Source organism: Podarcis filfolensis (assembly GCF_964270895.1).
Source record: "Podarcis filfolensis genome assembly, chromosome: 8".
Taxonomy (NCBI): Eukaryota; Metazoa; Chordata; class Lepidosauria; order Squamata; family Lacertidae; genus Podarcis; species Podarcis filfolensis.
Window position 1 is genome coordinate 38,148,435 of NC_139611.1, and position 25,034 is coordinate 38,173,468.

The 25,034-nt window shown below is 43.4% G+C and overlaps 1 protein-coding gene and 1 long non-coding RNA gene across 10 annotated transcripts in view; both read right to left on the minus strand.

The window, feature by feature from the left end:
- FTO (FTO alpha-ketoglutarate dependent dioxygenase) overlaps window positions 1-25,034 on the minus strand; it is a 262,862-nt gene that overhangs the window by 158,126 nt on the left and 79,702 nt on the right. The window lies entirely within an intron of this gene.
- Window positions 5,511-13,031, minus strand: LOC310768399. The gene is made up of 2 exons (XR_014551311.1): window positions 12,700-13,031; window positions 5,511-6,035 (listed from the first exon to the last, which is right to left on the minus strand). It is a non-coding gene; the product is annotated as an uncharacterized lncRNA (long non-coding RNA).

The window sequence follows — 25,034 nt, forward strand, 5'->3', positions numbered from 1 at the left end:
TTTAACCTAAAATGAATTATGGAATTTTAGTTTGTTTATTTAAAACATGGTGATATCACCCTCCAACTCAAAATCTCAAGTGGTTTGCAAAGTTTCCAGAGGGATGGCCCTATTAATCTGTGATGGAAGCAAAAACAATGATGGGACCTGGGATACCATGAAGCTTTCGTAGAACGGAGTACAAACAGCAACATGTAAACATAGCAAAGGGAGGGGAAGCACATCAAAAGGTTAGAAGTAAGGTGCTTCAGTCACAAAGGCATCCCCAGTATTAAGGAATATTATTTGAAAGACCGCATGACAATGGCGTGCTTAACCGTGACCTGGTGCCAGACACTAAGTCCTTGAAGGATGAACCAGACCCACTCCACAGGTCAAGGACCTTGATGAACAGGAAGGGTACTCCTGGAACCAGTACAGAGGACCCCTCAGAAGAGCCCTCTTGGAGCTCTGAGAGGTGGTGAAGGTGGAGCCACTCTTCAGTCTTCAAAGTGCTGGTGCTAAGAGGTCCAGGCACAGGAAAAATAGTGAGGACTCACCTGTGGGTCCACAGTCGCCTTGTGAGTAACCCAACCCTGAATACACCTTTGTTACCTGTAGCAGTGGTTAGGGTGTTTGCCCTCAGACAGCTTTCCGGGTCATGTGGCCTGTATGACTAAACCATAACAGACAGTCAAGGCCTTTATTGTTAGAGCATACATAGAGTGCCGAGGGTTAGAGGGGAAGTTTTATATATACTTGTCCGTATCCATTCATGAACCCAAATGAATAAGGAAGTAAGTGGAGGAGGTGCCTACTCAACATAGATGTCAAATTCCAAAACAAAAGTCTCTCTCTTTGGGTCTCTCTGTTTTCATTGCGACAGTTAAAACGGCAATAGAGGAAGAATACTGTTTCCCTTTGAAGCCACTTAAAATGACAGTGCTAAAAAGTTTAATCCTCTCCACAAAGCTCTTTTGGCAGTATCCGACATACATCGGCAGAAACATTACTTTTGGCACTTTCTATTATCCAAAATATTTACTTAGCAGCGTTTAAAGAAGTCATCTTACACTGTAGATGTCAATATTACCTTTGCTTCCCTAAAGAAGTGTATGGTGGGAAATCCCATTTCCACCTTGGTGGGGGATTCCCCATGAATAGAAAAATCTATCCCCCAGTATCTCAGTGGAAAAGTTGGCTTATTCAGGTTATGTACTTTAAGAAAGTGGGAAAGACAGTTGAGAAGGTCTTACTCCTAAAGACATCCACACAGAAGGACACTCTGTCTAAGTCTGTGGGAGCTCTCTAAGAAAATAGGTCAGCTAATAAAAAAAGGTAATGTCCATAGAATGGGAGACGGCATGATCCCCAAGGAAGTGATCTATGGGGAGCTGCCTTCAGGCACCAGGCCTGTTGGCAGACCAACTCTGTGTTACAAAGATGTCTGCAAACATGACATGAAGGCTGGCAACATTAACCCTTCCCTGTGGGAATCCCTTATGGATGACCACAGGGCCTGGAGACAGACTATCTGGTTGTGTATCCACAGTAGTGGAATGACCGCTGGGAGGAATGCAGAAAGAAAAAACACCATGGTACACCTGCAACAGCACAACTGGATGTCTTCCTCTGCTCCAGCTGCAACAAAACATGCCTCTCCTGTATTGGTCTCTACAGCCACAGCAGACACTGTAACTCTCCAGTGGTTTGGCTTCAACACCAAAGGTGCACACTTACATTGTCTCCCGAGACAGGCAGATGCCAACCGATAACAAAGGTGGTAAAAGATATAGCAGCTGTCCACAGAAAACCTTTATTGACCTTTCAAGCAAATATCCATCCACACTGGGCCTCAGCCAAATAGCTGTTTCAAGGGAGGATCCCTCATTTGGGAATAAGAGTTGGGCTGGGTCCCCTGATCATCAACTTAAAAAAATAAATTCAACTGTGCACACACTCCTGCTCCCTGATATCTCCCCACACCCTCCAAAGCAGAGCTCTGTTAAGTCGCTGCTGAGGAATTTTGTATTTTGAATCAGAGCAGCACCTGGAAGGGACCTCAAGGTACAGAGGTCTTCCAGTTTCAGAAAGGGGCAGGAGGGTCTCTTGGACAATGATCCATGAGTTGGTAGGAATGGGGTAGAAATTCAGTTCGTTTCAGATTTAATGATGATCACCTACCTAATTTCTAAGCAGTATGTGAACCAAAACACAGCTATACTTCGAGGTTAACACTGACCTGGATTTTGTGATGCCGTTCTCCAGCCTAATAATGTGTACCAAAAAAAGGTGCAGATTAAAGGAACTGCACTTTAAAATGGCCGTATTACTGAAAATAACATATAAATTGCATTATTTTAGCTAGCATTGCTTGAAAAATGTCGGTGGAAGGGGAAATTTGCACTACGATACCAACTCGTTTCCAAGCAGACTTTTTGTTTTCAAATTGCAAATGGATGCAAAAATGGGGAGAACTGAACTAAATGCTGAAGAAATGAGAAACAGAAATTGACATATTTGTTCATCACTGCGTTGGTGGCACAAGTTTTCTGTCTTGACTTTCCATCCCAGTGTGAGAACCAAGCTGGAAAAGATGCTCCAGTTGGTCAGACCTGGACTTGTACTGTCAGATCTATAGATGAACAGGATTCTGATTAGCCTGTGATCTCCCTCACCTCTCAAAACATCAAAGCCATCAAAAGATGTAGTGAACCCAGAGGCAGAAGATAATACGAAGTGTAAATAACATTCAGGAATGTGTGTGTCAGGATGGTGGTGAAAATCTTTTTTGAAAGCAAGAGGACACAACAAAGAAAGTCTCATTTGCAAAAGGATCCAGCTGAGGGTCTAACTTCTCACAAGGGAAACAAGTCACCATATTTGCAAACATTCTGAATAGACTATAGCATAGCGTGTGATTTTGTTCCTCAGCCTCTGTATTCTGAACCCAAAGATTGCCTACAAGGCTGAACATATGTTCCCTATGCAAGAACTAAGTCAAGAATTCCTTGTAGAATACAATGTCCCAGGTTCAATCCCAAGTATATCCAGAATTGTCTCCTGCCCAAAGCCCTGGGAAGCCACAGCCAGTCCATGTGGAAAATACTCAGCTAGATGGACTGGTGGTTTGACTCAGTATAAGCCAGCTTCCTGTGTTCATACTTGTGAGATCATGAATATCAGCCAGCCTTGCCTTAGCTATGAGTCAAAGCAACCCTAAGCTCATCCAAAAACTACTAGAAACCAAGGTCAGAATGCCAGATTTTGCAGGGTCACTGTTTCAGGGAAACAGCCTATGCACATACAAACTGCATGTCTCTATTCTCTGTGTAGAATAACTCGTGAATTTGCAAAGGTCGGGGTGGGGGGAGGTGGTCCTGTTCCCTCGCTTCACACATTCAGTATTTCCACTTTGGATGCAAAAATAGTAACCCGGTAATTAAGCTTCCATTTCAGAGATCTATACCTGGATTTTTCTTCAGCTGCAATTAGGTAAACAAACATGAACAACAGAAAGAGAGAGATGCTTTTGTTTTTTTACCCTGATTAATGCAATTTGAAAGGGGGGAGGGGCGAGACCACCGTAAACTGCTCTTGCTTCTGGCATGAATCCTCACTGAAGTATAACTTGCAGTTTTTCAGAGCAGTGTTCTGCTTTGATAAGCATATATTATTGGCTCATCTTCTAGAGATAATAGCTTCCTTTGCCTTCCTCGGTATATTTATACGTTCCATTTACACAGAGGAACAATTGCAAAATGAAGCTTTCATATAAAAATACCAAGGGCATATTCCTCAGCTGGGTTTGCTAAGAATGAGCCAGTATGTCTTTCAGAAAGCACACTTGAAACACATCAAGGAGTTTGGTGGTTCTAAAGCAGAAGCCCCAAACCCTAAATTCTTATTTACATTCTTAAATAAAATAAAATAAACTTTCAAACTTTTTTAAAGAAAAATCAGGGGGTTGGGGGAAGCATTTTTTTTAATGACCTGGAAACATACAGAACTGCCATATTGCAGCTGAATGCACAACCTCAGGTTTCAGTGGAAGAGTTTGAATTGATAAATGACAGGGTCCTGCAGGAGCAGAGATTAACGTTGTGACCCAACCAGGCCAGTAGTCAGAGCCCAAAAGGTTGGACTGGATGACCTTTAGGATCCCTTCCAACTCTACAATTCTATGATTCTACTACTGTAAAAGGCTAGAGTGTCTATTCAGCATATATTCAAGCTCCAATTACCACCTCGGCCCAGTATACCTGAAGGAGCGTCTCCATCCCCATCATTCCGCCCGGACACTGAGGTCCAGCGCCGAGGGCCTTCTGGCAGTTCCCTCATTGCGAGAAGCAAAGCTAGAGGGAGCCAGGCAGGGGGCCTTCTAGGTAGCGGCATCCACCCTGTGGGACGCCCCCCCCCATCAGATGTCAAAGACATAAACAACTACCTGACATTTAGAAGACATCTGAAGGCAGCCCTGTTCAGGGAAGTTTTTAATGTGTGACATTTTGATGTATTTTTAATCTTTGTTGGAAGTCTCCCAGAGTGGCTGGGAAACCCAGCCAGATGGGTGGGGTACAAATAAATTAATAATAATAATAATAATAATAATAATAATAATAATAATAATAATTAGCACCTTTATTGCCATTCAACTTCCACATTATAATTTTCTCCTCTATGTTCCTGCCAGCTAAGAATTCACACTTCATGTATCTAACAAAGTGGGCTTGAGTCCACGACGACTTAAGCCGCACTAAATTTGTTAGTCTTTAAAAGGTTCCACAAGACTCTCGGATTGTTTTTGCTGCTAAGAGACTAAATAACATGGCTACCCCTCTGGGAATTGTTTCATTTGGGTGTCCCATTTCTCTCGTGTTGCAAAGAAATTTTATCTGGTGGCACATCAGGTGTTAAGGTATGAAAAAGGAATGCAAGCAGTCTGTGCACACCCCCACCCAAGCCAGCACCTTTGGGGTGGGCCCAAAAACAAGCCAACCTTAGCTATTCCTACTGTTTTGGATGTATTAGAATAACAAAAGTTGTCTTAAGAGAGGAAGAAAGAGAGTGAACCTGTAAGGTCAGTAAGATGTATTCCAGGTCAAAAGATCAACATGCCACACAAAAGTCCTCTCCCTTGGCAAATCAATCAAGCAGCCTGCACCAACCCACCACGAGACAGAGACAAAAAAATATGCTTTCTTTGGTCCTCCTCCCTTTTAACAATAAGTTATTTAAGTATTGTGAATGCCCCCTTGCCTTGCATTCTACCCATATACTACTCTGGATACGTATTAATGAAAACAAAAGGGGGCCATTTATATTGTAGCCATGCCAAGGGGTTAAGCATGTGACCTCGGAGGATGGCGCACTTGCGCTGAGGGAAAAAGCCTCTTGACAATATAAACAAGAATTACTGCTGTCAAAGAAAGGGGAGACAATTAAAAACAATCCAGGATGTTTGTCAGACAGCTGTTCGAGTTTCAGCCCCATCTGACCTCTAAAGATGTGGCGTGTTTCACTCCGGCAACTTGAAATTTTAGGTTTTTATTAAGGGGGGCGGACAAAACAAAGGGAGGAGGGAGAGAGCAGATTGCCCGATTTATGCCTGGTAGTTTCTGATCAATTAGGCCGTGTCGTGATACCAGGTATCACCATCTGGGCACCTCTTTGCGGCTTTTGCATAGTCATTTTTAAACATGAGCCACTCGGTTTGGCAACAGAAAAGAGCAAAACAGGGAACACAAGAAGAGCATTGGCCCATCCAGTCTAGCATTCTGTTCTTATAGTGGTCAAGCAGATGTCTGTGGGAAACCTGCATGCAGGATTGAAGCATGAGAGCGCACTCCCTCCTCCTATGGTCTCCTCCAGCAACTGGTGTTCAGAAACATTACTGTCTCCAGTTCTCCATGAATTTGTCTAAACCTCTTCTTATAAAGCCATCCAAGTTGGTTGTCATCACTGCCTCCTATGGGAGAAAGTTCCACTGTGCACTGCATGAAGACGTCCTTCCATCTGTCCTGTATCTTCCTACCTTCAGTCCATGAGTTCTAGTGCTATAAATGAGAGGAATAAAAACTTTTTGGTTGCCATATTCTGAACCCATTTCAACTCTGCAATTTTCTTTTTGAGGTGAAGCAACCAGAACTGCACACAGTATTCCAAATGCGGTCACACCATGGATTTGTGTAACAGCATTATGATATCGGCAGTTTTATTTTCAGCTCCTTTCCTAATGATCCCTAGCACAGAATTTGCCTTTTTCACTGCTGCGGCATCCTGGGCTGACATCTTCATTGAGCTATCTGGATTGAGTGTGTCTGCGTGTGGAAATAAACAAAGGCTTGTTGTTGTTGTTTAGTCGTTTAGTCGTGTCCGACTCTTCGTGACCCCATGGACCAGAGCACGCCAGGCACTTCTGTCTTCCACTGCCTCCCGCAGTTTGATCAAACTCATGCTGGTAGCTTCAAGAACATCATCCAACCATCTCATCCTCTGTCGTCCCCTTCTCCTTGTGCCCTCCATCTTTCCCAACATCAGGGTCTTTTCCAGGGAGTCTTCTCTTCTCATGAGGTAGCCAAAGTATTGGAGCCTCAGCTTCACAATCTGTCCTTCCAGTGAGCACTCAGGGCTGATTTCCTTAAGAATGGATACGTTTGATCTTCTTGCAGTCCATGGGACTCTCAAGAGTCTCCTCCAGCACCATAATTCAAAAGCATCAATTCTTCGGTGATCAGCCTTCTTTATGGTCCAGCTCTCACTTCCATACATCACTACTGGGAAAACCACAGCTTTTACTATACGGACCTTTGTTGGCAAGGTGATGTCTCTGCTTTTTAAGATGTTGTCTAGGTTTGCCATCGCCTTTCTCCCAAGGAGCAGGCATCTTTTAATTTCGTGACTGCTGTCACCATCTGCAGTGATCATGGAGCCCAAGAAAGTAAAATCTCTTACTGCCTCCATTTCTTCCCCTTCTATTTGCCAGGAGGTGATGGGACCAGTGGCCATGATCTTCGTTTTTTTGATGTTGAGCTTCAGACCATATTTTGCGCTCTCCTCTTTCACCCTCAATAAAAGGTTCTTTAATTCCTCCTCACTTTCTGCCATCAAGGTTGTGTCATCTGCATATCTGAGGTTATTGATATTTCTTCCGGCTATCTTAATTCTGGCTTCGGATTCATCCAGCCTAGCCTTTCACATGATGAATTCTGCATATAAGTTAAATAAGCAGGGAGACAATATACAGCCTTGTCGTACTCCTTTCCCAATTTTGAACCAATCAGTTGTTCCATATCCAGTTCTAACTGTAGCTTCTTGTCCCACATAGAGATTTCTTAGGAGACAGATGAGGTGATCAGGCACTCCCATTTCTTTAAGAACTTGCCATAGTTTGCTGTGGGCGACACAGTCAAAGGCTTTTGCATAGTCAATGAAGCAGAAGTAGATGTCTTTCTGGAACTCTCTAGCTTTCTCCATAATCCAGCGCATGTTTGCAATTTGGTCTCTGGTTCCTCTGCCTCTTCGAAATCCAGCTTGCACTTCTGGGAGTTCTCGGTCCACATACTGCTTGAGCCTTCCTTGTAGAATTTTAAGCATAACCTTGCTAGCGTGTGAAATGAGTGCAATTGTGCGGTAGTTGGAGCATTCTTTGGCACTGCCCTTCTTTGGGATTGGGATGTAGACTGATCTTCTCCAATCCTCTGGCCACTGCTGAGTTTTCCAAACTTGCTGGCATATTGAGTGTAGCACCTTAACAGCATCATCTTTTACAATTTTAAATAGTTCAGCTGGAATACCATCACTTCCACTGGCCTTGTTATTTGCAGTGCTTTCTAAGGCCCATTTGACTTCACTCTCCAGGATGTCTGGCTCAAGGTCAGCAACCACACTACCTGGGGTGTACGAAACATCCATATCTTTCTGGTATAATTCCTCTGTGTATTCTTGCCACCTCTTCTTGATGTCTTCTGCTTCTGTTAGGTCCTTACCACTTTTGTCCTTTATTATGGTAATCTTTGTACAAAATGTTCCTTTCATATTTCCGATTTTCTTGAACAGATCTCTGGTTCTTCCCATTCTGTTGTTTTCCTCTATTTCTTTGCATTGCTCATTTAAGAAGGCCTTCTTGTCTCTCCTTGCTATTCTTTGGAAATCTGCATTCAATTTCCTGTATCTTTCACTATCTCCCTCGCATTTTGCTTGCCTTCTCTCCCCCCGCTATTTGTAAGGCCTCGTTGGACAGCCACTTTGCTTTCTTGCATTTCTTTTTCATTGGGATGGTTTTAGTTGCTGCCTCCTGTATAATGTTGCGAGCCTCCACCCATAGTTCTTCAGGCACTCTGTCCAGCAAATCTAAATCCTTAAACCTGTTCCTCACTTCCACTGTGTATTCATAAGGGATTTGGTTTAGATTATATCTTACCGGCCCAGAGGTTTTTCCTACTTTCTTCAGTTTAAGCTTGAATTTTGCTATAAGAAGCTGATGATCTGAGCCACAGTCAGCTCCAGGTCTTGTTTTTGCTGAATGTATAGAGCTTCTCCATCTTTGGCTGCAGAGAATATAATCAATCTGATTTCGATGTTGCCCATCTGGTGATGTCCATGTGTAGAGTCGTCTCTTGTGTTGTTGGAAAAGCGTGTTTGTGATGACCAGCTTGTTCTCATGACAGAACTCTATTAGCCTTTGCCCTGCTTCGTTTTGATCTCCAAGGCCAAACTTGCCAGTTGTTCCTTTTATCTTTGATTCCCTACTTTAGCATTCCAATCCCCTATAATGAGAAGAACATCCTTCTTTGGTGTCACTTCTATAAGGTGTTGTAAGTCTTCATAGAATTGGTCAATTTCAGTTTCTTCAGCAGCAGTAGTTGGTGCATAAACTTGGATTACTGTGATGTTAAAAGGTCTGCCTTGGATTCGTATCGAGATCATTCTATCATTTTTGAGATTGCATCCCAGTACAGCTTTCGCCACTCTTTTGTTGACTATGAGGGCCACTCCATTTCTTTTGCGGGTTTCTTGCCCACAGTAGTAGATATGATAGTCATCCGAACTGAATTCGCCCATTCCCGTCCATTTTAGTTCACTGATGCCCAGGATGTCGATATTTATTCTTGCCATCTCATTTTTGACCACATCCAACTTACCCAGGTTCATGGTTCTTACATTCCAGGTTCCTATGCAATATTTTTCTTTACAGCATTGGACTTTCCTTTCGCTTCCATGCATATCCGCAACTGAGCGTCCTTTCGGCTTTGGCCCAGCCGCTTCATCAGCTCTAGATCTACTTGTACTTGTCCTCCGCTCTTCCCCAGTAGCATGTTGGACACCTTCCGACCTGAGGGGCTCATCTTCCAGCGTCATAACTTTTATATGCCTGTTGTCTTTGTCCATGGAGTTTTCTTGGCAGGGATACTGGAGTGGCTTGCCGGTTCCTCCTCCAGGTGGATCACGTTTGGTCAAAACTCTCCACTATGACCTGTTCATCTTGGGTGCCCTGCTCGGCATAGTTCATAGCTTCTCTGAGTTATTCAAGCCCCTTCGTCACGGCAAGGCAGTGATCCATGAAGGGGAAACAAAGGCTTACCGTACATAAATGTTGCTTTGCTCAGGAAGAGAATTCAGACAAGAAGGGCACGGGATCTTGCAAGCTGTTTAGCCCCCCTGGCTGCTGAAATAATAGCCCAGGTGATGTAGCTTCATTTATTGGACTACCACACACACAGTGAAAATAGATCACCAATTCCTGAACTGTCTCAATTTACATACCACTTAACTACAATAGTCCCTAAATGGTTTACAAAGATACAATACAATATATATATATAGGAATCAGTGAAAACTATAAATTCAAACATCAAGTAAAATGCCTGCTGGAATAAAAAAAGTATTCAGCAGGTACCAGAAGTTCAGGTGCAAGGGGGTTTGTCTGACCCTAGCCAGAAGGCAGTCCCATAAAATTGGTCCCACAATACTGAATGCATGGTTCCTGGTGGATACAAGCCAATGTGGGCCCAGTAACACGGACTCCCCTAAAACCTCAGTGATCGGGTAGGGATACAAGGGAATAGGTGGTCCGTGAGATATCCTGGGCCCAAATTGTTAATGCATTGTAAAGTGATGCAAGAATCTTGAGCTAGGCTGCTAATGTACAGTGGTACCTCGGGTTACAGACGCTTCAGGTTACAGACTCCACTAACCCAGAAATAGTAGCTCGGGTTAAGAACTTTGCTTCAGGATGAGAACAGAAATCACACAGCGGCGGTGCAACAGCAGCGGGAGGCCTCATTAGCTAAAGTGGTACCTCAGGTTAAGAACAGTTTCAGGTTAAGAACAGACCTCCAGAACGAATTAAGTTCTTAACCCAAGGTACCACTGTATAAGCACCAAGCGCAAGCTATTGAGCACTGCAGTTATGAACTGGCGATAATCTGTCCCCATCAACAGTTGAGCCGCGGCATTTTGCACCAGCTGCAGCCTCTGGGCCAGGCCCAAGAGTAGCTCCACATAGAGTGCCTTGCAATAACAGGGTCTTGAAGGTATACATGTATAGGTGCAGAGCTCCTGGTGAAACCCTGGTCCAGCTAGCCCCCACTCCCACACAGAGGAACTCTATACATGTAGACCAATATGTATTCAGAGCCACTTCTGACAAGCGGAATATGGGGGTGTAGCCGCTGGGGTCAGAGCTAGCCTTGTGCATTTTTTTAGTGTGTGGGGTGGGGTATTCGGACCTCCCAGCCCAAGTATCTTCAAGAGGTTGAGGAAGGGAAAAGATTGTGTGACACAGGACAAAAACATCCATTGTTTTCCCCTACCCTGTGTCTCTTCTGTGGCAGAGCCCTGGAAGGGGGGAAAAATATCATAGGAAACAAACAGAACTTCTAAGCAAACAACAAAAGATATTGGCTACATTTCTCAAACCCGCCATTCGCCTGCCCGTTTGATCCTCCCACAGTCAGCTGAACCTACTGATACTCCTACAGAAATGAGAAGCAGTCATGGGAAGCTATTGGAAAGCGGCATTTTCCTTGGGGAGGTAGCACAACAAAAGGAAAGTTTGTATCTGCCACGTGGACTTACAATTGGTCTTAAAATGAACAAACCACTGCACTATCATTTCGCTTTGTGAAAAGTGATACTTCCAACTTCTTCTCCCTCCCTCTCTTTTTCCCCCCAGGAAGAAAGGAAGCCGTGTATAAACAGAACAAAGAAAAGAGGCAACACAAGTGAAGCCACTCATAATAAATATTACAGTGAAAGTTTTGCTCATCAAACTAAGATTAAAAACATATTCTAATCTCCGGAGCCACCTCTCTTTGATGTATGCTGAAACAGAAAGCGTATGTATTTTGTAAGATTTACAGCATCCCCAGTGGGAATCGTTTCACGTTTCATTTTTCCCCCTTTCTCTATTTGAGATTAAGAATATATTAGGTGAATTCAATCTCCTGATGTTTATTGTGTCAGATTGAGAATTTACTCAAAGGACAGGATTCAGAGTTTCTTTATACTCAGCTATACCGGCAATATCAGGCTCAGAAGTTCGTTTTTCTTCCCAGGAACAAAGATTTTAAGTATATGAGGAGGGGCATGTGGTGTGTGGATCTGGAACACAATGACAACCAAGTCCTCTTTAAAGAGAGACATTGGTGGAGAGTTTAAGATGGCCATATTATAGAACAGATGCATTGAACTTTCCACAATTGTATTTTTTTTTATTTCAAAAGTCTAAAAATGAGTATTTATCTGCTTTTAAGAATAGAGATTGGTTAAAAAAAATATCAAGGAATGAAAGGAGGACTTCAGAATCACAATCATCAATGGAGCAGAGGTTTTCCATGAATATGGATCCATTCCTAGAACTGCTGCCCTGAACACCAGGAGGGCACCAGCTTGGCAAAGGCTGCCTACTTGGTGTAGGAAACTGAAACAGCTGTACATCACACGCTGCTTCCCTGTTTTCCCATCTCTGCTTCCCTCTCCTTTCTCCATTGTTTCCTGTCTGCCATATTTTAGACTCATACTCCATGCATCACACTGATGGTTCTATAGCAAGGGTGGGGACCTCAATCCTAGGGTCCAAATGTGGTCTTCCAAGGCCTTTTTATGTGGTCCTTTGGTTCCTCGTCCAGTTTTACCTTCAACGAGTGTTTTTGCTGGCTTGAATGTGCTCCTGAACTGTGACAATGCATCTCGCTTGTCTACAGATGTATAGATGGGTGTGTGGATGGGGGCATGTCCCCATATGGAAACCTCTGGCTTTTACTTGGCTGGAATGTAACCTACTGTACAAATGCATCTGGCCCCACCCACCACAGACATGCCCACATGGGAATGTGACCCTAGCACTTTAAAAGGTTCAAAGTAGGAGGTGAAATTCTACATGGTGCTAAAAGGATCATTCCATCAGCACAAGCATTCCAGCTTGCACGTGCAGCAATTTCTCCTCTCCGTACCCCACACCTCTGGGGGTTCTTCCCAACCCTCGAGAGCGGATTGGGAGGAGGCAGAAGTGGGGACAGAGAGGGGGGAGTCCTGTTGCACTAGCAGGAGTCCTTGCAATGGCTTCCAGTAGCACACCAGGTTATATGAAACCAGCCCAGGTGACAAGAGAATAAGGAATACCTCCAATTTCTGTAACAGAGAGAGCAGCCACCGCTGCCCAGAATACATGTCCATATCCCAAGTACTGACTAAGGTTGCAATCCTAACCCCACTTACTTGGGCATCAGCAGGGTCTGCTTCTGACTAGGCATGGTTAGAACTGCAGTCTAAATGATCCATTGTGCTTTTCTGTGGTTTGGGGAATGTCCTTCTTCTTACCTCTGCTTCCCTAGGCTTCTTGAGAGGAAACAATAGAAGCACAGATCACTCCTTTAAGAGCACGAGTGAAACTAATGATATATGATGGAAGGTTAGCAGGAAAAGAAGGAAAGGTGTGTGTGTGTGTGTGTGTGTGTGTGTGTGTGTGTAAGTGTGTAACAACAGAAAGAATGTCTCATATTTGTATAAGAGAACTACAGCTAACCACAAGCCAACGGTTGACTGGCAGACGGCAGTAAAACAACCTTAAACAGAAAGCCACAACGCCATGTGCAAGGATATGCCTTAAACACAGCTAGGTATAACAAAAGGGGGTGGTTGGGAAGAATTTCTGCTTTCTGTCCTGCAAAGTGAGGCTAATTGTCTGATGTGCCTCAACACTTTCTGTCAAGACTGCTAACTGTATGGCTTTTCCTCTGCTTTGCAAAGACAAATCACACACACACACACACACACACACACGGTGGGGGAGAGACAAGACACAATGCACAAGCACAGCAACAGGCCAGAAAAGCTAGTGAGAGACAGATGAGCTCTGTGAAGCTTTCCTTGGATTGGCCCAAGAATTTCCCCAGATTCCCAGGGTGGAAAAATTGAGAAAATAATAATAATAATAAATTCTGGAGTCGATCTGCACATTTTGGAAAACTGTTGGCATGGGCAGCAAGTCATCTCAGCTCTGCTTTATCCACCTATCTGGCTACATCTGGTGCCAATTCTTAACAATGCATCGTAGAATATGAAAGATACAGCAACTTCCAAATCAAAAAGGGAAATGCTTAGCCTAAAGAACCTCAAAAGTAAACATAGCCAAACAGGAACACACACTGAACACCTAAAGGGGGGGAGGCAGATCTTTAACCACCATCATCACCATGCTGTTGAACCAAATTGGGTGTTAATTGCCATAGGATTAACACTCTTTGCATCATAAATAACATAACCAGTCATCAGGAAATCATAACACCTCATATAAGCAAGACTCCAGCACTACTTAATGGCACAAAGAGTGGGAGATACTAGGAAGAGAAACTCTTTAACATATTGTGCCAGTTTGAAAGGACTGAATCCTAAGAATAAGACATTAGGAAGGATGGTTTAATATTTAAATGCATGCACATTTTCTCTAGCTTCAACTTCTTTTCCAAGCTTATGCTTTATTCAGAAACGCTCAATACCTATGAAACTTGGGATCAAAGACAGTTGCAGAAATTATCCAGCTACATCCAGATTATATTTAAATCCATCATCTTTCTATGTACCTTAAAGCTAGATTCCTGCCTCTCAGAGACTAGAACAATAAGGCTTATGGTATTTAGACAAAAATTACCTCCTTTCTTTAGTCCAACCTGGACATGTGGGGTACGATCTACAAATAACTTAAGCAGAAATATTTGTACTTGTGACCTGTTTTGACTTGCTGACTTGCAGAGTTCACACAGGAGCTATTGAAAAAGGCTCCATGTGACCCATGGGGAGCCTATTATGACTGTAGCAGCTACCAGTTCCAATAGCTGCTACAGCCACTTTTGGAGAGCCCCCTTCCAACTTTCTCTCTGCATCACCCACCCACTAAATTACACAAGACATCCCACTGTGAAAAGGAACAAGGGTAGGGAGACAGAAAGAGAATACATTTTTGTATTTTGCTTCTACTTTTTATCTGTAAAATTTCCTTTCCTACTCCCCGCCCCCAATAATTTAAATACAACATGCTGTTGATTTCTAACCTTAAACGTCGACCCCTTTCCCCAGCTCCCAGTGCCCGAGGCTGATCTAACTAAGGAGATGCTAAGGATAACCGGTGCACATCCTATGTTCAGCTCTTTTGGAATGCACCCCTATTGCTTTCAATGAAATGCATGCTCAGATGTACCTGTGTTTTCTGAAGTCAAAACTATCCTTTCCGAACCATGCATCATCCTTTAAACTTCAAAGCAGTCTCACTTGCAGTTTAAAGGATCCACTGGGTGAGCTTGGAAAAGGTGTGCTCCCTCCAAGCCCAATCCCCACCATCCCCAGCAGGCTGAAGGGCAGCAAACAAGAGGCTGGTTGCTTCCCTTAGGTCTAACTGCCAGCCCTAGGTGGCTGAGAAGTGGTGGACGAATGCTGAACTTTCCACTGGCAACATCCCAGAGGCAAATTGACATTTTATGGGTGCTATTTGCTGATTTTATTCTTATAATAGGTTGCATACCCCTTGAGATACGTATGTGTGCATATGTGTATGTGGACTATACTGTAGATACATCAATAAATACACATGGCGGCAATGTGTATGCAAAGCCTTCAGCAACTTTTTCTCTTTCTCATAACATCAGGACAGATTTTTCCAACCTGGTGCCCTCTAGATATTTTGGGCTATACAACTCCATCGCATTGGCCATCAGCTATGCTGTTGGTTGGGCTCATACAGCTGGGAAGACTGCATTGGACCTCAGTGTCACCAAAGGAAATAGATGGGCAATAGATTCAAGACAGACAAAAGAGAGTGCTTTGTGCAATTAACCTATGGAACTCACTGCTGAAAGGTGCAGTGAGGGTCGCTAGCTTAGGTGGCTTTAAAGGAGGATAGCACAGATCAATGGCAAAAGATCTAGCCATGCTATTTTCAGCAACAAAATCAGGATGTCACAATAGCTGACATGGGTTTCTGGGCTTCCTGGAGGCCTCTGAATGGCCCTGGTGGGCAGCAGAATGCTGGACTAGATAGAACTTTGGTCTGATCCAGCAGAACTCTTCTAATGTTGGACAAACACTGGCGAGATCTGGGTTCGAAACCCCCACTCTGTTGTGAAGCTCATTGGATGGCTTTCGGCCAGTCACTTTCACTCTCTGTGTGTCATCTATCTTATAGGGTCATTGTGACAATAAAAGGGGTGCACGCACCCTGAGTTCTTTAGAAGAAAAGCAGTATGAAGAGAAATAATTGCATAACCACCACCAAGTTCTCCCTGCACTGTACGCTCTGGCTGAAGCCTGGAACTAGGCTGAACTAGGCCCATCAGCCCCATTACAGCCATTGGCCAGAGTTGGTCATGTGACCCACAGTTACCCACTCTCTATAAAAGCTTGCTCACTTTTCTGTCCTGTAAGTAGACCTGCTCTGGCTGAATATAGACTGCCTTCCCCTGCCTTTAACCTCATCTCACCCTCAACTAACGTGAAGGCTGGGGCATCAAGGAGGAAGCCAGAAACCAAGGCGCACTCAGGAGCAGAGGGCAATCCAGAAGGCAGGAGCAGAGAACAAGACAAGAAGCAGAAGCAAAGTGCAAGACCAGGAACAAAAGACACACCAGAAGTCCAGGAGACCTGGCCTCTCAGCCAAAATTTCCATGAGACAGGAAGTTCACCTACAGAACCTCCTGCACCCGGGAGAAACCAACGGCCAGCCTGGACTCAGTCGATCTGGGAGGTTGCCTGCTCTTGATAGGGTTACACTGCCACTGAAGGAGCAGGTTTTTAGTTTGGGGGTACTCCTGGATCCTTTGCTGTTGTTTGAGGTGGCCTCAGTGGCCTGGAGTGCCTTCCATCAGCTTCCGTTGGTGGCCCCGCTATGCCCTTATCTGGACAGGGATAGCCCAACTACTGTTGTCTATGCTCTGGTAACCTCAAGGTTAGATTACTGCAATGCGTTATATGTAGAGCTGCCTCTGAAGACGGTTCGGAAACTTCAGCCGGTACAGAATTCAGCAGCCAGGTTGCTCACCAGAGCAAGACGGTTTGAGCATATTACACCGATCCTGGTCCAACTGCACTGGCTACCAATTAGTTTCCTGGCCCAATTCAAAGTGCTGGTTTTGACCTATAAAGCCTTAAATGGCCCAGGACCACAATACCTCAAGGACCGCCTCTTCCCATATGAAGCCACCAGGACCCTGAGATAACCTTCCGAGGCCCTTCTTCGTGCGCCTCCTCCTCGAGAGGTCAGGAGGGTGGCAACACGAGAATGGGCCTTCTCTGCAGTGGCTCCCCATCTATGGAATGCGCTCTCTCCAGGGAAGTTTGCCTGCCACCTTCACTATACACCTTTAGGCATAAGGCAAAAACATTCCTTTTTAACCAGGCCTTTGCCTGACCTGATCTACATCCTATACCCTTTTTTAAATGATGGCTCTTTTTAGGGGGTGTTATTGGGTTGCTGTTTCTATTTTGATTTTATGTATGTGATCCTTTGTGTGAAACACCCTGAGACCTTTGGGTATAGGGCAGTATAGAAATATAAATAAATAAAGGAAGGAAGGAAGGAAGGAAGGAAGGAAGGAAGGAAGGAAGGAAGGAAGATTCTTTACTGAGACTCTACAGTGGCACAACTCGCCACAGGGGCGGAGGTCAGCTGTTCCTAAAACTGGGTCTAAAAATGTGTGACACAGTCCCTAACAATGAAATAAGGAAGGCAAAGGGTGAGGAACCCTTTTCAGCCCAAGGGACGCATTTCCCCTGTAGGCAGTCTTCTGGGAAGTACATGTGAGTGGTGGTGCGGCCAGAGGCGATAGTGTGTCTTACCTTTCTCCAACAATCTATATTCCAGCCACACGAAAGCCAGAGGTTTCTACAAAGACACACTTCTCCATCCAAGCAAACAAGAGGCATTATCAGAGTTCAACAACTCACTCCAGCCAGGGAAAAAGCATGGGGCAAGGGGGCTATGGAGCAAAGCCAGTGAGGGGTGCGGCCTGGTGAGGGTCCCAAAGGCCTGCTAGAGGGGCCTTGAGGGTTAAATTCAGAATACAGAGTGGAGAGTTTCCCACCCCTGCCTTAGCCTCCTTCTATGGGACTTCATCAAGGAACAGGAAAATAAAGAGTGTGGCTACCCCCAGGTCTGTTGGTTCGTTTTTTTTTAAATAAAATATTTTTAAAAAATATTTAATTGTTTAAAATCCTGCAATTAAATCACAGCAAAGACAGCCCAAGAAAATGAGGAAGGGGGGAGATGTTTGTTTAACTCCAGTTTTTAAAGTAGCAGAGAAAAAGAGACAGAGAGCGCGTGGAGACAAAAAAAAAAGAAAAGAGTGTACGAATGTATAATCCCAATGGAATAAACTGACTCTTGCTAGACAAGCTGAAAGCTGATTAAAATATTTCTCATCCTTTGGGTATGCAACAGCTTTTGATGATGGAGAGTGTATTAATATTCAGGCGAGCCGCTTGTCAACACTTCAGACAGGTCCCAAGAAAGAATCTGAAATTGACCAGGTTTTCTCACAGTGCCAGAAATCTTTATGAGACACACAGCAGCACCCTTGCACCGGCAGAAGCAAAGATAAGCATTCGGGCTTGCCTTTTAGACCTTTTTCTACACACACACACACACACACACACACACACACACAGCGCTATTTATTTTAAAAGGTACCAAATAATGCTTTTCTTTTCCATTCTGACTTTGCATGTGCAAAGGTTTAAGAGAGACATTTCAGCTGTGTTAAACGGGTAAAGAAGAAAGGCATTTTGATTTCGGCCAACATCAATGATCCTGTTATTGCCTATTCAGTTTAAGCCCAACTGCCCAAGCTGCTTCCAGACACATAGGCTCCAAAGTTAATATCGGAGAGAAAAATCTCTTAACAATAATTGCTGGAAGAAGCTGAGCTGAGATGGCAAGGGCTGGTCCCTCTTTCTGCTTAACTGCTTCCTTGGCTGCATCTTTGGAAGGAAGGCAAACAAGATGCCTTCTGGCTGGGGCTTCAACAGGGAGGGCAAAATATCAGGATGCGCCAGCTTCTCAGTTTCTACATGGCCAAAGAGACACAGGAAACACAAAGCACAGCAAAAATACCTCTAAGAATTATTCTGTGGCCAAATATTTATTACAGCTGTGGTCTTCCCATAGGCATCAGGCTGGCCACTGTGACAAGAGTGATTCTTAGTTAGTTAAATTTGTTTTGTTTTTATTAAACTCAATTATTGGAGTTCTCTCCCCACTCCTGTTAAGCTATGGGTTCACTCCACCCCTGCTGCCCATACAACCAAAGCTGAAATTAATTTCTGAATGACAGGATCTTTAAAAAAAAAAGGTAAGTTTCAGAGCACTAATAGTAAAAGTTGATTGTATTTTCACATTGCTACTAGCATTCAGACTTGAAAATGAAAGTAATGTCAAAGTTAATATTGGAAGAAGCGTCTCCCAGATGTCCGAATTTTTCAAACTCTAACAAGGCTGCACTGCAACCAGCCTCCTGTGTATTTCACCGGGGTTGTTCTCTTTCACAGTGCAAATATGTCTGTTTATATTTTCACTCCGAGTTTAATCTTATACTACTCTATATGTTTGATAGTGGTGGTGGAGAGCTAAGTGGAGGAGGGGGAGTATATAGACAAACACACTGCATAGATCTCTAGACTTTGGTCAACAATCATAAAAAGAAGACTCTCTCAAAATGCCTAACCTTGGACGAATCCATAAAGAAGCTGATGGGGCAGGTGAGAAGCAGAGGGTGGCTGAAGGAGAGCATCTGTAGATCAAGGATTCTTAAACTGTGTGCTGGAACATACTACAAAGGCCAAATATCTATCGAAAAACCAAGCCATTGTTTTGGATGTATCAATAGCTACAATGCCCATCACAGGTGGAAGGTCCATGTAGAACAGTGTTTCTCAACCTGTGGGTCCCCAGATGTTGTTGGACTACAACTCCCATCATTCCTAGCCAGCATGACCAGTGGTCAGGGATGATGGGAGTTGTAGTCCAACATCTGGGGACCCATAGCTTGAGAACCACTGATGTAGAACTTCCCACACACAGAATGGTTTTTAGGGGAAGGACCTTAGCTTAGTGATGGAGCATATGCAGAACATCCTGAGGTGCAATTCCTGGCATCTCCAGGTAGGACTGGGAAACAGCCAAGTCTGACACACTAGGGAGATGCTGCAGCCAATCAGTAGGCGACACTGAGCTAGATGGACCAATGGTCTGACTCAATATAAGGCTGCTTCTTATGTTTCTATGACTGTGGTATTATCCCTCGGGTGTGGGGGGAGTGAAGAGCTATAGCTGACAAGCACAGAGAAATCCCAGATGCATCATCAAAGACTTAAGGAAAGTTCCAACCCAAAATGAGCGAGCAAAAGTGGCCAACCGAGATGTCATGAGGCTACTTTAACAGAATTTGCTTATAGTTGAAAGGATGATAATGCTTGCCCTGGAGCTCTCACCATGAAGACATACGCATATGCAACTTCCCCACTGTTAAAAAGAGTGAATTTTGAATTTTGCCTCCAATTTAGTGCTTAAAAAAAAAGAATCAAAAAATTTTGGCTTGCATTTTGAGTAGCAACTGGGTAGCAACAAAAGAGTGTGTTTGTGTGTATATATACAGTGGTACCTCGGGTTAAGAACTTAATTTGTTCCGGAGGTCCGTTCTTAACCTGAAACTGTTCTTAACCTGAAACACCACTTTAGCTAATGGGGCCTCCCACTGCCGCCTCGCCGCTGCTGCACGATTTCTGTTCTCATCCTGAAGCAAAGTTCTTAACCCAAGGTACTATTTCTGGGTTAGCGGAGTCTGTAACCTGAAGCGTCTGTAACCTGAAGCGTCTGTAACCCGAGGTACCACTGAATGCACATTCTATAATTTGCCTTTTTTGCCACCACACTCACCAGTTTCCCAGTGGTGGCAATGCAGTTCTTCCCATTGACCACTGGCTGGCAATTGCCCTTTCTATTTCTCACAATCCCTCCCCTACTCTCCAGTGACATATTGCTGCCACTGGTACAATGGGGTTTGGAACGTTGCGCTTGCAGAGAAACTTAACACAGCATTCCAGAGTAGCTGGAGGCGACTTTACTAGAGACGCAAGGCGGTGATACAGACTGCAAACAACAGTATTACAATTAAAAAAAAACAACGCCAAGCACCTCAATACGAGCTGGTTAGCAGATATGGAAGGCTGGTCTGAATAATACAGGTTTTAGAAGACTTTTAAAAACAAGCAGCGGAGGCTCCTGCCAAAACACTATTGGCAATGAGTTCCACAGGGCAGGCTTGGTTGCAGCATGAAAGGCCTGGTCCCTGGTAATAGGCCAAAGTAACCTCAGGGTCATGGGGCCCCCCAAAAGTGACCCCCCCATCAGAGGACCTTGGCGATCAAGAAGCATGCATGTTGCTGGGTGTTTACTATTTCTTGTGCAGAGATCACACAGTGTTGCAGTTGTTGTTGTCGTTGTTGTTTCAGATGGGGGGGTGCGGTGCTGATCAATTCCAGCTCAAGAAACAGGCAGCGCTGCACACAGATGTAGATCTCCGCACATCCACAGAAGGGTTAAAAAAGGAAGCAAGCAAGTGCTATCCACTGGTTTGCTCTGATGTTCCTGTAGATATTGTCACTGGATGTATCCTCGGTAGAATTCTATTCAACACCTCTGTCTTTAAGTACAAAGCTGTAGGCTGTAGCAGCTTTAGGAAACATAAGTACCCTTTTTTTTTTACTGCACAGTATCTGTGTGTGAAATTCTCTAAAGGGGTTTAAGTATTTACCCTGAACACTATCAGACAGTTTCTAAAAAATTTCCTTATCCTATTGCAAAAAGAAAAAAGAAGGAGGGAAAAAACCACTTCAAAGAGAATCATAAACACAGCCCTTTGTGCTTTGAGCACACATTTTGTTTTGGAAGCTTAGCTTTGAATTCGCTCAGAATTGTAAATATATCTATATGAGGGAGATGTGGAAGACAACTATTTTATTAAAAAGTAATAGTCATTCAGCAACTGGAGAGTGCTGAATTTTCTTCCACACTTATGGAGATTGACAACGCCGCAGCCTCAGCCATAAACATATTTATTAGGAACTAAGCCCTGCTGAAATCAATTGGGCTTGTTCTTGCCGAAACGTATTTCAAATTGCGCTCCCAGGTAGAAGAGGGGGGGGGGAATGTTGTGTCCTCAGTTTAACTTTTCAATTAAGGTTCTTAAAAAAAAATACTGCTTCCCTTATATGCATAGAGTTTAGCTTTATGTTCAGTCATTTAATTCTACACTCCTCAGAATTTGAAATAAGCAAATTATTAAGTTATTCCTGCCAAAAATGTGAACCTATAAGGAACTTGGACATTATAGATTAGGTTTACTATATAATTCTAATCACATCCATTTGACAATAAGTGACACTGCAGTCACCCATAGTAACTTTAAGTACATGTGGTGTTGGCGTACCAGGTCACTTTCTAACAGTACAATCCTAACCATATCTACTCAGAAGTAAGTCCTATTGAATTAATAGGCTTACTCCCAGCTAAGTGGGGTTAGGATTGCAGCCTAAACTGTTAGACAGGTGGAAACTGGCTACACCTTGTCCTCTCCAGCACAACGACAATTGGAAGTTACAATAAGAACACTAAATTATAAAAAGCTGCAATTGTTATTGTTGATGTGGCTGTCAAACGAATTTAACAACACCCAGCAATTACATGTTACTTAACTGGCCTAAAGCCCTGCATACATGACTGTTAAAAAATGCTGAGTAAATGAACTTTGCTTAATTAGTACGAATTTCTTTCACTAAAAGCTATTCATCAACAAGGATCAGGAAAAATTTCACATTTCTAGTAAATTATTGCCCTACTGCTGTGGTTATTTTATAAAACAGAATTGGTTTTTGCAAAATAATAATAAAATTGATTGTTGTCATCATCATCATCATCTTGCTTTTTCAAAATTTGGAGATGTGTGCACTGGAGCTCTAAGCTGCTTCTAGGCTTGCAAAGCTTTAACAAAGACAGTTTAATTTTGACAAAAGTGCCTCCTAATCATACAAAAGCTCTGATGTTTCTTAAATGTTAGCAACGACCACACAAAAAGAAAAATCTTGCGTCCAGAAGAACTGGACTAAAGGTGAAGAACCACACTTATAACTGGGCAGCTGTCCTTCGGAGTAAAGAGTGGGATGTTTACTTCTAACTATGGACACTCATATTTATTGGTTCTTCCAAACACCAAGCTGGGAGGAATGGTACCTTTCAACACCCCTCAAAGGGCTCCTTAGACTGTCTCTTGGTGTTGGTATGCAAACGGGAAAGTCAAAAATGCAGTTTTAAATGCTCTAGCTAGTATCGGGTTTTTTAATCACTTGAGAGCTTATACAAGGAGGTGGTTTTACAGTGACATATCAGCCTTCCTTAGTCTAAACCATATCAAATTTGTTGCTCGTTAGCCAAGCAAACTATTTGCATACACAGACAATAAACTACATGGTGGTGGGGGGGGACCCACATTAAACCAAGAGGGCCAGTTCAGTTCTGTCAAATATTTGTTGGGAGACAAAATTCCATGGGTTTCATTGATGGTGGTCAAATTTCTGTCGGTGGCAGCAAGAATAAGAAGGCAATTAACCTCCTTATAGAGTTAGAAGGATTATTTCCAAGGGCTTACCTGAGGTTATTTGTTATTTTGCATATAACCAAGCTGCTGTTATACATTTTTGTACTGAAGATTTTAGTTTAAGTAATGACGGTGATGAATTTATTTAGTCACCTTGTGCCAAAGTCCCTGGGATGTACAATAAGAATAAACAGTATAGCACTTGCTTTGGTAGCACATATACTAAAAACGTTCAGTATGCACAACAAACAACAAACGTGCAAACCAACCACCCCAACCAGGCATAACTATAAAGCTACAGAGTTCGCATCCCTGCAGACACAAAATCTTTTCTTTTTGTAAAGATTTAGTATTTGCTCCCCCCCCCAATATTTTAACCTCTTCTCTCTTTTTTACATTAGCGTCTCTTTAGTCACTATTAACAGAGGTCTGGCTCAGGGATGAGTTCCCAACAGAAACAGACTCTCTCGAACCCCCACACTCATCTCCCTAGAAATCACACTTTCTCACTTTGGGCTTAATTTTTTTATTCATATAAAACACCCAAAGCTCAGGCCATGTCTACCCTCCCTCCTCACTGCCTCTTCCCCCACAGTTCATTTTGATGGGCCACCAAGTACTCCCATGCGCTCTTAAATGCTTGTACCGCAAAGGGCAAGAGAGGATCCTCAAATGTGCTTATACTACCTGACCCTGAAGGACAAATTGCTGGATGCTCCCTACTGCCGCCCAAAGCACAGAGCCAGCTCCACCATTCTTGATGTGCCTGGAAATCACGCTCTGCAGACCGACCTCCCCTCCCCTCCCGTCTTCAGAGGACCTAGGCTGTATATACACAATACATTTAAAGCAAATGGCTTACCCCAAAGAATCCTGGGAAACCAGGGCCCTCCTCACAGAGCTAACATACCCAGCACCCTTAACCAGAGTTCCCAGGATTCTTTGGGGGAAGTGATGTGTTTTAAGTGTATGGTGTATATGGGTACAATATGAAACCTGGGTGCTCCAGGAGCAGTTAACTGAAGGGTTCAGCCTTGGTACTGGCCAATATCATCTTATTTCCCCTCTGTCTTCCCTTGACTCACGGCAAAAGAGGCGTGCTCTTCTTCAACACAATGCATTATTTAATCCCACTCAGCCATAGTAACCAGCAAAGTCAAGCAGGCACCACAGGTTGCTCTCTCATAACCAGAGGCACATTCAGCCCTTCCCGCTCGCTGTTTCCTTCTCTCTTAAACTTCTTTACTCGCACCTCCCGCAACCCCTTCAAAAGAGAATATACTTCGATTTTTTAAAAAAATAAACAGAAATGAGTTGAACACTGCTGCAGTGAAACTGACAAGGCTTTCCCCCACATTTGTCAGTTTCGCTGGTGAGCAGAAAGGAAGGAAATAGCAACAAGCGAGCAAGTAAAATGTGGGATGATGCACAACAACCAACCATTCCTTCATGCCAGCTGGGACAAGAGCACTACATCAGGTCACTCCAGGAAGCTTTGTGGTAATACCACGATGGAAACGATAAAGCTGCAACATATTGACCAAAACAGAGGAACCATTTGAGGTGGTGATTAATGCCTGCTTTTTCCAAAGAGTTCAGAAGTGTGGGTGCTGGCACACTATAAGATCAATTTTAGTTTATCGTTAATTTTAACTATTTTTTGAATGTTTCAAATTGTTGGGTTTAACTAGATTTTTAAATGAGAATTTGATTGTTTTATTCTTTTTGTGAACCAAACTGAGTGAGGTGTTGTCATTTTTTTACAGCCAAGCAGTATATAAATTTCAGGAAATAAATAAACTATTAACTGTATTTATTTATTACATTTATCTCTCATCCTTCCTCCCAAATGAGTCTCAACATAGCATGAAGCCAAGCTGCTATATTATTAGAGGAAGCTACATTGCTGTATTAATA